General features: G+C 43.1%; 1 non-coding gene across 1 annotated transcript; it reads left to right on the top strand.

Moving 5' to 3' along the window:
• On the top strand, positions 1–108 carry LOC133813515 (small nucleolar RNA R71). Its single transcript, XR_009884524.1, has one exon. It is a non-coding gene; the product is annotated as a small nucleolar RNA R71 (small nucleolar RNA).
• The last annotated feature ends 8,819 nt before the right edge of the window (positions 109–8,927 follow it).

Genomic DNA, 8,927 nt, shown 5'->3' with positions numbered 1-8,927 from the left:
ATGCCATGATGAGGACATCTTCTCAAGAGTTCCTTGAACCGTTCCCAAGCTTCATACAAAGACTCTCCATCATTCTGGCAAAAATTATTGATCTCTCCCCCTCAATTTAGCAGCTTTGGACGGAGGGAAGAATTTTGACAGAAACTTCTGAGCTAGATCTTGCCAGGTGGCAATAGAGTTTGGTTGCAAAGAGTTCAGCCAACTTTTAGCTCTGTCCATCAGAGAAAATGGGAAAAGTCTAAGTTTAATTGCGTCATCACTCACCCCATTGTATCTGAAAGTTCCACACAGCTCCAGAAAATTAGACAAATGGGTGTGAGGATCTTCAGAAGGCAACCCATTAAATTGAACAGAGGATTGCACCATTTGTAGAATAGCTAGCTTGATTTCAAATTTGTTAGCCTCTACAGTTGGTGGGCGTATACTATTTTGTACTCCCGTCACAGTGGGCAGTACATAATCTCTCAGGCTCCTCTCAGCATTGTTCTGAGCCTGACCCCCTTGTACAATTCCAGGAATTAGAACATTCCTGCCATCCCCATCATTCTGTGCCATCTTCACATATTTCTGGGCCTCCCTCTTGTTCTTTCTGATATGCTTGCAAGACTTTTCAATCTCAGGATTCAAAGGAACAAGACTGTCTACTCCTCTTCTGCCACGCATATACCAAAATTCACTTGAGATAGACAAATTAAGCAACAAAACAGATTAGAAACAAGAAAAATTAAAATCAAATTAGAATAAAAATTAATTAGACTGATATTGATAATTATTTTCAGTCCCCGACAACGGCACCAAAAACTTGTTGCGATATTTTTGCTATGCAAGTGCACACAGTCGCAATTTGTAATAAAATGGTAAAAACCAAGTATCGTCCTCAAGGACTGATTTATCAATTACCAGTCAATTAATTTCTCTTTCTATTTGATAAATTAAATTCTTGATTTTTGTAGACACAGCAAAAGAAACTATAAAGTGCAGAAACAATAATTGAAAATTGAATGGAATAACAACTAATAGTAAAACCTTCTATTTAACCACTGAAAAAACAATTAGGATATTTAATCTCATCAACTATCCTCCCTATTATTCCCTAATGCAAAGTATGAGTTCTCCTTCTTTTTGCCTAATTCAATTAACAAGTTGATACAGGAGCCTATAATCATACTATGAATTATAAACTCAACCGAGGTGACAATTTCCTATATTTCTATGGTAAATTGAACCACAAAGGTAGCATTAATCTTGACAACTTAATAAATAGTTACACAATTAATCCAGATACTTTCGTTCCAAATTAGAATTATGTCCAATATAACCACAGCAGATTTAAATCTCACTTCTCAAATTTTGACTTAAAAATATATATATATATGACTATAGATGGCCAATCAATAATCAATCTATAAGAGTAGGTTATATGGAATTGAAGAAGAAGAGAATTGAAATTGCATTAGTTCATAATAGGGATTCAAGTGATTCAATTAAACATCCTAAACAGAAAATTAGTTCATAATCATAATGCTAATCACAATGAAAATTAAAGATAACATCAGAAAGTAGAAGAAAAACATGTAGATAAAAATACTCCAAGCCTTCAGCCTTCAAGCAAGAACTTCTCCCTCAGTCCGTACGTTTTTCCTCTTTCTTTTTCGCCTTATAAAAACCTAGGATTAAATTTTTAAAAGAGGCGGGCCGCGGCATTACATGCACCATGCCGTGGCCCGTGTCTAAAATTCTGGGCATTTTGTTCTCTTCATGCCGCGGCCTTAGTCAGCCATGCCGCGGCCCGTGTCAACAAATTCTGGGTTGATGCCCATCTATGCCGCGGCCTTCTCTAGCCATGCCGCGTCCCGTGGAACTCCTTCAAAACAGTGGTTCTGTTTCACCACCTAGCCGCGGCTCTACTTTGCTCATGTCGTGGCTCTTAAGGTATTTCTCAATTTTTCAAGTTTTCATCCCAAAAATTCACCAACACTTCCAAATTATGTTGAGATCCATTCTTTCTCAAAATATGTTGAAAACTTGGTTATTTCTTCCCTTTCTTTGACATTTTCCTCCAAGTGCTCAATTCTTCCTGATATTCACAAAGATAAACAAACAAAGCATAAACCCGAACTAAATGAAAGAAAAACGAAATAAAAGACTACTTAAAACATCACCTAAACATGACAAAAACTAGACTTAACAATTGGAAAAACAACCAATCATTTTTACAGAAGAGGATGCTAGCCACGTCAAATTCCCACATAACAATCCCTTGGTCATAACCGTCCAGCTCACCAATCGGAGTGTCCGGAGGACACTAGTAGATAACGGGAGTTTTGTGAATCTACTTTTCAGGTCCACCTTGGAAAAAATGGGGTTGTCTGTCACAGAATTGAAGGCGACCTCAATGACTTTGTACGACTTTTCTGACGAAGGGTCAGCAGCCATCGGGATGATCGAATTAGTGGTAACATTGGGAGAAGGCTCACGAACTGTCTCCAAGTTACTTGAGTTCGTGGTAATCGACTGTCCAGCCGCATACAATGCAATTTTGGGCCAACCTGCGTTGATGGAATTTGAAGCCATAACCTCTATCCACCACCTAGCGATAAAATTCCCCTCAGCTATGGGAATATGCACCGTCAGAGTTGATTAGCTCGCTACCAGAGAATGATATAGCATTTCTATGAAGGGAAAATCACAACCCGGGAAGCAAGCTATGGTCATAAATGACGGAGGTAAGGAGTCCCGGGAAGTTGAAGTTACTTGTGGGATGGAAGAACCTCAAGAAGCAAAGGATAGCGACGTCGCCCCACGTGATGACATTGACCAACGAATGGGCAAAGACAGGTCAGAGCTTTAGGCTATTGAGAAGATCGAGGAGGTAAACATTGACCCCAAATAAGCTTCAAGAGTCGTTAAGGTTGGAAAAAATCTTGATGATAAAAGGAAGAAGGAGTTGATCAATTTCTTACAAGAGAATCTGGAAGTTTTTGCCTGGTCACATGAAGACATGGTGGGAATAAGCCCGAGTGTAATCATGCACACTCTAAATTTGGACAAGAATGTGCCTGCAAAATTCTAAAACATAGATGTTTGGGAACAACCTGAGCTGATGCTCTTGGGGAAGAAGTAGCTCGACTATGAAAATGTGGGTTTATTCGTGAAGCAAAATACCTAATCTGGGTTGCGAATCTCGTGTTGGTCCCAAAAACAAACATGGAATGGAGGACCTGCATCGACTTCTCTGGCCTAAACAAAGCTTGTCCCAAGGATTACTTTCCATTACCAAGGATTGATTAGTTGGTAGATGCCACTACACGTCACGAGCTCATGTCCTTCGTGGATGCATACTCTAGAAATAGCCAGATTGCAATGAATTTTTCGAACCAAGAACATACTAGATTCATGACCCCAAATAATGTATATTGTTATGATGTTATGCCCTTCAGGCTGAAGAATGTCTGAGCTACATATCAACGCTTAGTCAACAAAATGTTCTCTAATAAGATCGAGAGAAATATGGAAGTATATGATATGTTTGTCAACTCCAAGTCTGCTGATAACCATGTATCTGATTTGAAAGAATGTTTCAAAATCTTAAGGACGTATGACTACCGATAACATGCTTCTCAAATGTTTTGAAATATTGTCTAAATCCAGGGACAAATGCACCATGGAGCAGAGAAGACCAGGTCCTACAGTTGGTTCTATACCACTCAAAAATGGCAGATCTAAAGTTTAAAGTGTTGTCAACAACTATTGTGCCCTTAGGGTAATTGATGTCATGGCATACCACTAGGTGGTCTACACATTGGATCAGGGTTACATTAAGATCTAGGGTATGAGGATGATGATGGACGAGTTGATTTGGGTTAAACCAAACTACCTAAAGTCGGCAATAACCCTATCTAATTCCTTATAAGGGTATGGGTTACCTTGGCCGGAGGGGCCGGCTGCTGCCCCTGATGCAGCTCGTTCTAAATCAGGTTCCCGAACAGCCTCGACAGTTTGCCTTTTCCTCACAAGGGGGACCTCAACCTCTTCTTCCTCCTCGCCTTCGGTGGCTGGCAAGGCCTCCTCTTGAGAGGATGGGAGCTCCTAGATTACCAGAAGGGTAGCCCATCCTTAAGGCCAGTGTTTGACCTTCGCCAATGAACTTTCACGCTAACATTATGATGTCTTTCACGACCTGGTGGTAGTCCTTCTCACTAGATGGAAGCCTAGACAACTTCTTATATTGACCCCCGAGGGTCACGAACTTCTCCGTCCTCGCAAATATGGTTGTACGAGAAACAAATTCTGTTAAGACGTGTACAAAGAAGGTATCTTGAAAAGAATAGAATTTCACAAGCTGAAGACACGGAGTAAGGAACTTATGAGGATGGTTGAAGTATCTGTGTTCACAATTCCTAAACCCATTCGACATAAAGAACATGTCTTTGTAATCGTTGGGGTGACTAGGAAGCTCGATGATGTGAGCACAGTTGAGAAATTTTGTGAGATAGTAGAGCCCATCACCTCACCCTCTATGTTCTAGGCTAGCTTTAAGGCAGAAGAAATATAGTATATTTTTCGGAGTGGGACCTCCCACTCATGCTTCAAAAACAAATATTTCAGCCCCGCCAAAAGCCTATAAGAATTTGGGGGGAGCTTAAATAGAGCCAAATTCATGAAATTTAGAAAGTCTGCGAAGTATTGGTCCAGGGGGAGAAAGGCTCCAGCCTTCAGATGTTCCTCACTCCAAGCTGCGAAATCATCTTGGAGAGGGGAGCAGCTCCGTTCCCGTTCAAACATGGGTCAGGCAATGAAAGTTCCAGTTCCGGTCTCGATGTTGTGGCTTAGCATGATTTTATTCACCCTCCCTTGGGTCATGATCTTTGATATCATGCGTTTAGCCTCGAAGTAGGCATTGGGGTCAACCACCACCTCCTTCTCCACCACCGGACCGAAGTGGGGGATGGGATACTATGGGGCGATCGGCTTCCCCTTGTGCTTTTGTTGAGCAAAGGAGCTTGAGGCATTCTTCTTGGGGCCAGTTTTCTTGTCTGGAGCCATCAAATAGCCTAACGAGCAGAACAACCTAGTTTGTAGGAGACCTAAGAGGGTTTAAAGACTGACGCAGAAGTACGAAAGGGTGAAGGTTTAATTTTGTTATACAAGCTGAGGTTAACCTCAGCCCCATCATGTGATGCCACGCAATACCCTAAGTTACGCGCCTCGGTTTCCTAACAGACCCCTGATATTTAGGGATTCATGTGTCAGACTGTCAGACCACTACTTTCCTTGGGAGGCGGTTTAGTGCAAAACCGCCCAAGAAGCATGACCCCTAAGCTATCTGGTTTAAACCCTAAAAACCCTTCATTTTCTTTATCCCGAATGGGTATTCTTTACATTAACTCGCCATTGGAATTACCTAGAATTACCCAGAAATGTCCCAGTTTTATGAATGTCTTATTGCTAATGATATTTTTGGACTCACTCGTTGTACCTAAGTCAAAACCTATTCCCTAAAAACATTAAAAAATAACCTAATATTGACTATAGTGAATAGTGTGGATGAACATGTTGAAGAACAAAAGTCTAGTAAAAAAAATTCTTCAAACCAAAAAAGAGAGATACTTACAGTATGTTCTCCGACTGTAAGATGTAGACTTTGCAAAGGGAGGTTCCTGGAAAACTTTTGAGTAACTGGGTACAATGAACGACATTTGGGGATTTCTGGGAAAGAAGGAAGTTTCAGAAGCGCATAAGAGGAATTTTTTTAAATTAAAGGTGGTGAAGTCTGAAACTTGGCCCTCCCTTTTATATGTAAGTGGTGTAAATTAATCTGGGCCATCTGTTTGGGTTAGTTCAAGATCCAAAGGACAAGGTTTAATAAACAAAATGACGGCAAAAAGGTGACAAGACAATTATTGCAGTCCTCAAAACCCGAACAGACATCAATTGTAGTACACCACATGTCCAGTACTCGAGTAGTGGGCTAGCATGGTTTTGTGTAACAGAAGACTAAAAGCCCCTATGTGTAGGTCAGAAAATGATGACGTCATACACAAGCAGGAGCTTGAGGGGCAAATGTTGTACCCTAATTTTAGCTTGAGTCATTCACTCAGTTTGGGTACAGCTGGCAAATAAATATACAGAGAAATAACCAAGGGAATGATATCTGCTTATTATCCACATAAGCAACTCCAGTTTCACGTGGGCATGTATGGTGTTAGGCGTCCTGGGTTTAACCTGAGCTACAGACATGAAGGTTGTGAAGTGTGAGCTCGTAATATTCAAACAGCAGTCGAAGTATGAGCTTGGAGGAGATGTTCAGTTCATGGTAATTCAAACATATTGCACACCCGCGAATCCCTATAAACTCGAGTCCTTTTATGCGGTTAATTATGACCAGGTTGCCATATTTATTGTCTGAGATAACAGGAATCTATTTATTCTGTTATCAATTCATATCCCAATATAAATGGGAATTGTTTTTATTAAATGTAACAAATATGTATATGCATGATTCACTCACGCGGTTACCTAAACCTGTCCATGGAAATTCTCTATAAATATTGGGGATATTGGACAAGAAAAGGGACCATTATTCTGTAATACTGAAACTCTGCCAAAATTGAGAGAAAATAACAATTGTATAGACTCGTGGACTAGGTGGATTTTAACCACTTGTAAATGTGGGAATTCTTCCCTTGTGAATGCCATTCAGGAGAACCTCCATATTACGAGGCACCTTAAAGATTATGAAACACATGCCAGTGGGACGGTGCTACGAGAAATGTCTCGCTCGTTACGTTGCTACCCTTGTGGACATCGGCTTAAGGTGCCAAGGGTGTGTGGTAACTCCTAGGTGGTATGGGCATGAGGTAACCTAAGGCTGACACTCGCACATAGGCCTTTCGAGGGAAAGGCCTCGCATAGCAAGGCCTAACCCATCTTGGAGTGACGCGCACCAACCCGCTGGGCTACCTTCTGCATGCACGAAGGGGCGAGGGCCTCACTTGGCATTGGAGTCGTTAGGCCAAGAGAGCCACCCTCACTATGCGAGGCTCTCGGGAAGCCTCTCATGCGCACGCCACCCTCACTTTGTGAGGGTCCTCGGCTAGCCTCCCACGCGCACCTAAGCACCCGAACACGGGTACCCCGAGGAGCCAGCAACGCCCACCTAAGCACCACTATGTCCTGAGCCACTACCCTGGCCATGTACCTGTGTACGTCCTTGTCCCCTGGGACTTACTTGTATCAAGGGCCAATAGAGCCCCCTATAAATAGGCTTCGACCCCTCACGTTAAGGGGTTGGAAAATTCATTGTATGGATAGATAGTTAAGAAATATATGATCTTTACTACATTGTAGTTCTGTATTTTCTGCTCATTCAAGTTCCTTCCATCTTATCCTTAGTTATCTTTCGCAATATAACTTGACTTTTCTGACCTTATATCATTGATGAGTTCTTACCGCCAACAGTTTGGCACCGTCTGTGGGAAGAACGAGTGTCAAGCCAATGTTCTTTCATCACCTTCAGAGAAGGAGAAATACCAAGGCATTCAAAATGCCTACATCAGCTACAAGATGTTGAGGTTCGCCTGGACGGAGAGCAACAGAGGGCGTCCCTGAAGGAACCCCCTCCACCTAAGTCGAGGGGCATGCTGGAGAAACGTTCTTCACCAATGCTAGAGAAGGGAGCATCATCCCCAGCTGTTCGGCCCGACGGAGGTCACCCAGAGCCACCAGTGCCTCCATGTCCCCGACCCCCGGTGGCACCCCACTCTGGCCACCGAGACCCGTTGCAAGGAAAATCGAGCCTACCCATTTCGAAGCACAAGGAGAAAGAACGAGAAAGAGGGGAAACTGCTGTCCTCGTGGACGATGGGAGAACTTGATTCTCCACTAGCAACACCCCCTAGAAAAAATACCATGAGGGCCCTAGACCAACGAAATACTCCCAAGAGCAAAGACGGAGGAACAACGATGGTCTTAGGAACGAGGTTGAAGTCACCTCTAAGGAAGCGATGCCTGACTTAAGAGAAAAGCTCAATGGGAAAATTTCAGGAGCGAGGACGATGCCCCCTGTGGCCCCTCCCATGGATGGAGAAAAGAGGAAGGGCAATCCCACTGAGATAAGGGACTCCTTACATAAGAGGCGACAAGAGCTAGACACCGAGATGAGGAGTCTTCGGAGCAAGATTGTCACGGCATCAGGGGGGCACATTAACGATGAAGAATTCGACTACGAGTCACCTTTCTCATGAGAAATCTAGTTAGAGCGACTCCCGGCCAACTTTAAAGAACCCCATACGAAGGTACCTCAGATTCCAAGTACCACTTGGACGCCTTCAACGACTTAATGAGCTGAGAGGGATCAATAGCAGAGCGAGGTGTCACTGCTTTGCTATCACACTGAAAGGGCCTGCTTACAAATTATTTAAGAGGCTGAGACCGAGGACCATTAGGTCATGGCAGTAGTTTTTCGACGAGTTTCGCCAGTAACATCATGTCGTGCGGGATTACACCATACCGGGCACTAGTCTCGCTAACATAAAGCAAGGTGAAGGAGAAAGTTTGAAGAGCTACATTCATAGGTCCAACATGAAGGCGGCCAAGGTGGGAAGCCTGACCAGGGGAGAACTGAAGATGGCAATCTTGGCTGGAGTGTGCCCGCGTAGCAAACTTTTGGATAACATGCTCAAAAGGGAAGTCACCGACTTAGATGACTTCTACGAAAGGGCACAAAAGTACATTCGGGTTGAGGATGGCCATGAGATCTTCAAGGCGGGAAAAAATGAGTCCCATGTGTAAGCTCTCAACCTATGAAGGATCGAATGGGACAAAAAAGAAAAGGCCATACGAGGGGCCAAGTGATGACCTCCAGAGAAGGCCCAAACGCGGGGTTGACCCTAGGCAAGCAGCTTACACCTTCTATACAAACCTGA

This window comes from Humulus lupulus, chromosome 1 (assembly GCF_963169125.1).
Source record: "Humulus lupulus chromosome 1, drHumLupu1.1, whole genome shotgun sequence".
Taxonomy (NCBI): Eukaryota; Viridiplantae; Streptophyta; class Magnoliopsida; order Rosales; family Cannabaceae; genus Humulus; species Humulus lupulus.
Note: the sequence above shows the minus strand (reverse complement) of the source record. Positions and strands in the feature narration are given on the sequence as shown.